This window comes from Oryctolagus cuniculus, chromosome 13, assembly GCF_051225735.1.
Source record: "Oryctolagus cuniculus isolate XC-2025 breed Fujian yellow rabbit chromosome 13, ASM5122573v1, whole genome shotgun sequence".
Taxonomy (NCBI): Eukaryota; Metazoa; Chordata; class Mammalia; order Lagomorpha; family Leporidae; genus Oryctolagus; species Oryctolagus cuniculus.
This window is the reverse complement of record NC_142879.1, coordinates 40786354-40793233: the sequence shown is the minus strand read 5'-3', so window position 1 is coordinate 40793233 and position 6880 is coordinate 40786354. Positions and strand designations below refer to the sequence as shown.

The following is a 6880-nucleotide window of genomic DNA, read 5'->3' as shown; positions in this document are numbered from 1 at the left end:
TCCCTCACTAGATGGGGAGCTCCAGGGAGGAGGGGACTTTGCTTTCTTCCCAAGAATGTCTCTAGAGCGTGGAGCAGGGTCCGGCAGCTAGCAGATGCTCAGTGATATGTTGAAAGAGTACAAGGGCAGGTGCTGGCGCTGTGGGAGAGTGGGTTAAGCTGCTGCCTGCAGTGCCGGCCTCCCATATGGGTACTGGTTCAAGTCCTGGCTGCTCCATTTCCAATCTAGCTCCTTGCTAATGCACCTGGGAAAGCAGTAGAGGATGGCTTAAAGGCTTGGGCCCCTGCAGCCATGTGGGAGACCTGGAAGAAGCTCCAGGCTCCTGGCTATGGCCTAGCCCAGCTCTGGTGTGGCCATTTGGGAAATTAAACCAGTGGATGGAAGATTTCTCTTTCTTACCCCTGTGTGTGTGTCTCCTCCTCTCTCTATGACTCTGTCTTTCAGATAGATAAAAATAAATAAAAATCTTAAAAATTAATTACAGAATATCTGTATATGCAAATGTGTGCCCTGTATTTGACTTATTCTAAGACACTGGTGAGTGACAGTGAGAAACTTCATTAGTTTATGTACTGCAAAAGAAAAGAATACTAAGAATAAACTAAGGCCACTTTCCCCTTATCACTTGATTGTGAGTTGCAGCCAATTTCAGAGGTTAACATTTTAAAATGTGTGTTTGGGGTACATAAAAAACAGTACACAGCGCCACAGAGGAGACAGGTGTGGCTGGATACAGGCAATGAGCTAAACAGAGAGACTGAGCACCTAGGACAAGGAGGGCAAGTGCCGCCAGCATTTCTGCGACCCTTCCCAGGCCCACGCCTCATCCACACCCTGTGGTACCCCCAGCCTGCTTTGTTTTAATTTTTAAATGAGACACAATACACGAAGAGCAAAATCCACCCTTTCAGCCATTTTTGAGGGTACAGTTTGGTGATGCCCCACCCACACTGCTGTGCAGCCATGGCCCTCGCTGCAGAGCGGCTTCCTCTTTGAGACTGCCACTCTGTACCCATTAACCATAATTCCCCATCCTGCCCCTCCCCCAGCCCCTGGAAACTAGCATTCTACTTTCCGTTTCTGTGCATCTGACAAAGTAGCTTCGTACAGGTGGGATCATACATTTGTCCTTCTGTGACTGGTTCATTTCACTTACAATAATGTCATCAATTTTCATCCATGCAGTGCATGTCAGAATTTGTCTCCTTTTGAAGACTGAATAATACTCCATATATGCACAAATTTTTTTGTTTTTTTTTTTTAAAGATTTTTTTAATTTATTGATAGGTAGAGTTACAGAGAGAGAGAGACAGAGAGAAAGGTCTTCCTTCTGTTGGTTCACTCCCCAAATGGCCGCCATGGCCAGCGCTGCGCCGTTCAGAAGCTAGGAGCCAGGCACCTCCTTCTGGTCTCCCATGCGGGTGCAGGGCCCAAGCACTTGTGCCATCCTCCACTGCCTTCCCAGGCCACAGCAGAGAGCTGGACTGGAAGAGGAGCAACCAGGACTAGAACCCGGTGCCCACATGGGATGCCAGCGCCGCAGGCGGAGGATTAACCAAGTGAGCCGCGGCACCAGGCCCGCATATATATATATATATATATATGTGCATCACATTTCATTTCTATTTAACAGAAATTTGAGTTGCTTCTACCTTTGGGCCCCAGTGAACATTGGTGGACGAAAATCTGTTCGAGTGCCTGCTTTCCATTCTTTTGTGTATATGCTTGAAAATGGAGCTGCTGAATAAAATAATCCTATGCTTAATTAGATTACATATATACAATATATATTATATATTTGAAGGACTTGCCATATGGTTTTCCACATAGCCGTGCCATTTTACATTCATACCAGCAAGGCACAAGGGCTCCAATCTCCACATCCTCACCAACACTTATCTTCTGGGTGTGTTTTGATCACGGCTGTGACTTCATCCTCATCTGAATGTACAATGCTGTCACTTTTCTTTACAGTTCTGAGTATTTGTACCTCTAACTGATACATTGTTTAGTTTTGCAATTTTATCTCAAGAAAATCCGTCCTGGACAGGCATCTGGCCCAGAAGTCAGGACAGTGCTGGGGATGCCCTCATGCCATGTCACACTGCTTGGGTTGGAGTCTCAGCTCTGCCTCTGATCCCAGCTCCCTGCTAATGTGCACCTGGGAGGTAGCAGGTGATGACTCCAGTATTTGGGTCCCTGAGACCCACAAGGGAGACTCAGCCTGAGCTCCCAGCTCCTGACTTCAACCTGTCATCTGGGGAGAGAACCAGTAGGTAGGAGTTTTCATTATTTGGCAAACAAATTTTATTTATTTATTTTAAAGATTTATTTATTTTACTTGAAAGAGTTACACAGAGAGAGAAGGAGAGGCAGAGAGAGAGAGAGAGAGGTCTTCCATCTGCTGGTTCACTCCCCAGATGGCTGCAATGGCCGGAGCTGAGCTGATCCAAAGCCAGGAGCCAGGAGCTTCTTCCGGGTCTCCCACATGGGTGCAGGGACCCAAGGACTTGGGCCATCCTCCACTGCTATCCCAGGCCATAGCAGAGAGCTAGATCAGAAGAGGAACAACGGGGACTAGAACCGGTGTCCTTATGGGATGCCTGTGCTTCAGGCCAGGGCTTTAACCCGTTGTGCCACAGCACCGGCCCCTGTCAAACAAATTAAAAAACAAACAAACAAACAAACAAGAGATGGAAAGCATTTCAATAAGTATTCACTGAGTGGCAGTGAGCAGGACAGGTGGGCGAGGCCCCGCCCCCTGGGTCTGACAGTCTAAGCAGGACCACATCCTAAGGGACCTGTGGCAGAGAGTTCCCGGGCCCTGACTTCATTGTAGGGGTTGAGGAGGGCTGCCGGGGAAGCAGTTAGGTCTGAAAATGAAAGAGGACTAGAATAGAATGGTGGCCGAGTGGCGGGACAGCAGGCTCAGAGAAGGCTTCTGCTCTGGGGAAGGGAGAAGAGGGGGCAGGTTGAAGGTAGGGGGCCTTGTGCAGCCAAGGTCCCAAGAGGCAGGGGTGCACGGCTGGACCCAATACACAGCCGCTGCCGCCTGCCTGCGGCGTGCTCAGAGGGGACGGGAGGTCTCCTCCCAGACGCTGGCCAGGAGCTTGTCGTCCCAGACTCCAGGCAGGTGCCTGAGATCCAAAGGAACAAGCTCACTGTGTGCGTGTCCCCCATAGCCTCCCTCCCAGAGGCCTTCGCAGCGTCTCTGGGAACTTGGAAAGGGCAGGTTCTGAATGAAGCGACTCATTCAAGTGGACCCAGGGGCTGGGGTGTGTGGGGTGGTAGCAGTGGAGTCTCTGGGAGCCAGCAAAGCACGACGGAGCTGCCGCACCGCCCCCTGCAATCTGCCGCGGCGGCCACCTTCTGCCTGCTTCTATTGATAGCCCAGGGCACGTGCTGCACATCGGCACGAAAACAAGCTGGAGTCTGCTAAATCCGCTCAGTGTGCAGCAGGGGCTCCTGTCCCTTTCCCTCGCCCTCCTGCCTTGGCAACCATGTGCGCAGAGTGCCCCGGGGCCCATGCGGCCAGGCCCTTTGAGGCTGTGTCCCAGAGCCCTTGGGCTGGAGCTGGGGGCAGGGGTGTGGGTGAAGACAGCTTGATGCTGAGAAGCCTAGGGCTCTGAGGATGGCAGGGACATCAGAGGAGAGAGAAAGCTATGCAAGGCAGCCCAGCTCATTGGAGCCGACTTTGGAGCCAGACGCAAACTCAAATCATGGCTCTTCCACTTCCCTGCTGTGTGACCTCTGCAAAGTTACCTCACCTCTCTGAGCCTTGCCTGCCTCAGCTGCCAAGTGGAGACCATGGCTCTGTTGTGCAGATCAACTTTAACTTTTTATTTATTTATGTTTATTCATTTGAGAGGCAGAGACAGCAAGAGAGCACTCACCCATTCACTGGTTCACTCCTCAAACATCTGCAATGCTGGGGCTGGAACCAGACTGGAGAGGAGAGCTGAGAACTCACTCTGGGTCTTCCATGCAGGTGGTAGGCCGCCAGTACTTGAGCCATCACAGCTGCCTCCTAGGGTACGCACTGCCAGAAAGCAGGAGTTGAAATGGAGCTGGGACTTGAACACAGGCACTCCACTATGCGACAGGAAGCATCCCGAGTGGCACCCCAAGCGCTGTGCCAAATGCCTGAACCCAATCTGAAGACGAGAAGCAATGCCGTAGGAAACACTTAGGAAGTAGCTGGTGTGCATACCTTTTGGAACACCAGCGAGCTATAAGGAATGCGTTAACCCAGGCAGCCGTGTGGCTGAATCTCGAAATGATTATAATGGGTGAAAAAAAAGGCCAAAGCAACAACAGGTGATTCCATTTATGCAGAACTCTAGAAAATGCAAACCTACGTCCAGTGACAGAAAGCAGATCAGTGATTGCCGCACATGGGGGCAGAGGTAGGGGGATTACAAAGGGTCCCGGGAAACTTTTGGGGGGTGAAGGGCATGTTCAGCATCTCTATGATGCTGCTGGTCTGGCTAGTCTGTGTGTCAAAATGATCAGACTGAATGCATTATATACGTGCAATTTGTTGTATGGAGAGCGTCCCTCGGTAAACCTGTGGGCACAGTGTAATGGTCATGGGGATGGTGGTGCTGAGCTGCCTGTCTTCCATACCACCCTGCCCAGTCCCAAGGGATTGTTATCCTCCCCCCCCTCAAAAAAAAAGGGGGGGGGCAAAGAGGAGCTGACACAGAAACAACACAGAACTTGTTCAGGGTCTCGGCAGGGAAGAGCTTTGGAGAGCAGGGGCCCCAGGGAAGGTTCTAGAGCCGCAGGGATGCAGCCCGGTCCCCTCTCCCTGAGGACTGTGGGCCGAGGGAGCAGGGGAGGGGCACCTGCATCTCCCAGGTGATGCCCCTTCCAGCTTGGCGGGTGCCGGCTCTTGAGTGGAGAACTGTTGTTCCTGCCAGAGCATGTGAGAAGCAGAAAGGACCCAACCCAACTCAAGCCCTGCTTTTGTCCAGGAGAGATGCAGGCCCTGGGAAGCCAGAGGCCTCTCCAACCCTCCATGGCTGGCTCCTTCTGCTCCATCGGCTGGACAGCGCCACAGCTGGCCGGGGCCGGGCACTGCACGTGGGCACTGGGCTTTGTCCCTGCACATGTCTGCGGGGTACTCCTCTCTCCCCACCCAGTCAGCTCACACCCTGCCCCTATGCAAGCCCCCTTGGCTGGGAGCATGAGATTCCCAGGGTGCTTCTGGAGTCCACATGCGTGGAGAAAGGGTGGCAGGACACAGGAGGCTTGGAAGGTTCCCAGTGCTCGGAGGTTAAGTGCTCCTGGCCCAGACTCCAGGGCAGAATGTGCAGACTGGTGGGCAGCCTGAAGGCTGATGCTGCCTGCAGGCCGATTGGTTTGCTTATGTTCTAGTTGCTTCGGTTGCTGTATTCGTCAGAGACACTGAACCAATAGGAAACATCCATGTCTATGTCAACCAAGCCCCACCCCAGCCTCCCAGGCCACTGCCCTGTAGGCACCCCCGGAAACAGTGCTCCCCCCAGCCAGCTAGATGTCCCGCCCTCCGAGCTGATCCCCCAAGTTAGCCATCACAGTGCCAAATGGAAGGATTGGGAGATTTCAAAAATACAGAACAACACAAAACAAAACAAAACAAAAACCCAAAAAACAAAGCCAGCTTCCTAGCTTCCCTGCACAAACTCCATCCACATGGCTATGCTGAGGGACAGCAGTGGCCTGGGGCTGGATCTGGCTGGCCCCTCAGCAGTGACAGGCTAATGGGGGCTGGCATCATGGCGCTCTGGTGATGGGCCAGGCACACCGTCCAGGCACCTCACTCATCACGGCCCCCCATCCGGGACTCCTTCCCTGCTGATGGTCTCAGCCTGGGCTGGCAAGCCTCAGCTAGCAAGCCCTGCTCCAGAGGAGGGGGCAGGCGGAGGGAGGAGCCGGGGGCTGCTTCCCTGGGCTGAGTGAGCAGATTCTCTCCCCACTGTGCCAGGTCCCGCTCCCACTGCCCAGTGTCTCCTCCAAATGCCAGCAGCCTCCCCGCCTGCTTTTCAGGAGGGCAGAGGAGCTCCTTGCTGGGCACCAGGATGGTCTGCTGCATGTGACAGCACGGGCAGGACTCCGGGACGAGTTTGTTGGGCACGTGCTGGTTTGTTAGGGGGTCCCCAGGGGTGGGGCCTGGATGCAGTCTCACGTTAGAACACAGCTCAATGTTGGTCAGGTGCCAGAGGCAGCGCTCCGAGTCCTCGCTGATGAGCTGAAGCTCCGTGGGCCAGCTGAGGCCAGCATTAAGTGGATTTTTGACTAATGGGAAAACCGCACCCCTGGCAGCAGCCAATCACTACGGTGATTGACCTGGTGTCAGTGTGGGTCACCAGAGAGAAAAGAGAAAATGCCTCTGTTCCATGGTAGGGGGGAAGCCCCAACAGGAAGGGGAGCAGCTTGGTCCAGGGGACAGCAGGGCAGGTGCGGTCCCAGCCCCACCGTGTGGTGCAGTGGCACTGCAGGAGCACCACTCCCAACTGCCAGGGGCGTGGGCTTCCTCACCGACAGAGTACAGGGAGTAGGCTGGGGGAGGGGGAAGGGGAACACTCATGGAGGGGGACATGTCTTATGCCCAGTTGTTCCTTGGTATCCATGGGGGTTGGTTCCAGGCCCCTCTGCGGATGCCCAGATCCACAACCCTTGATCCTGTATACGAAATTATGCAGTATTTGTATATAAGCTTCATATATCTTCCTGTACACTTTAAGTCATCTCAGGACTTAAAGGAAATGCTATGTAAATAGTTGTATTGTTTAGGGAATAATGACAGGGAGAAAAGCCTACATTTATGGGTGCAATTATTTTTCTAATAGTTTTGATCCTGTTTCCTCAGCTCCACACCTTCTTTCTTGGTTGACAA

At 53.1% G+C, this 6880-nt stretch overlaps 1 long non-coding RNA gene across 1 annotated transcript; it reads right to left on the bottom strand.

Moving 5' to 3' along the window:
- Nucleotides 1–2353: 2353 nt before the first annotated feature.
- LOC149122560 (uncharacterized) lies at nt 2354–4304 on the bottom strand. The gene is made up of 3 exons (XR_016219313.1): nt 4211–4304; nt 3894–4039; nt 2354–2651 (listed from the first exon to the last, which is right to left on the bottom strand). It is a non-coding gene; the product is annotated as an uncharacterized LOC149122560 (long non-coding RNA).
- Nucleotides 4305–6880: the final 2576 nt, after the last annotated feature.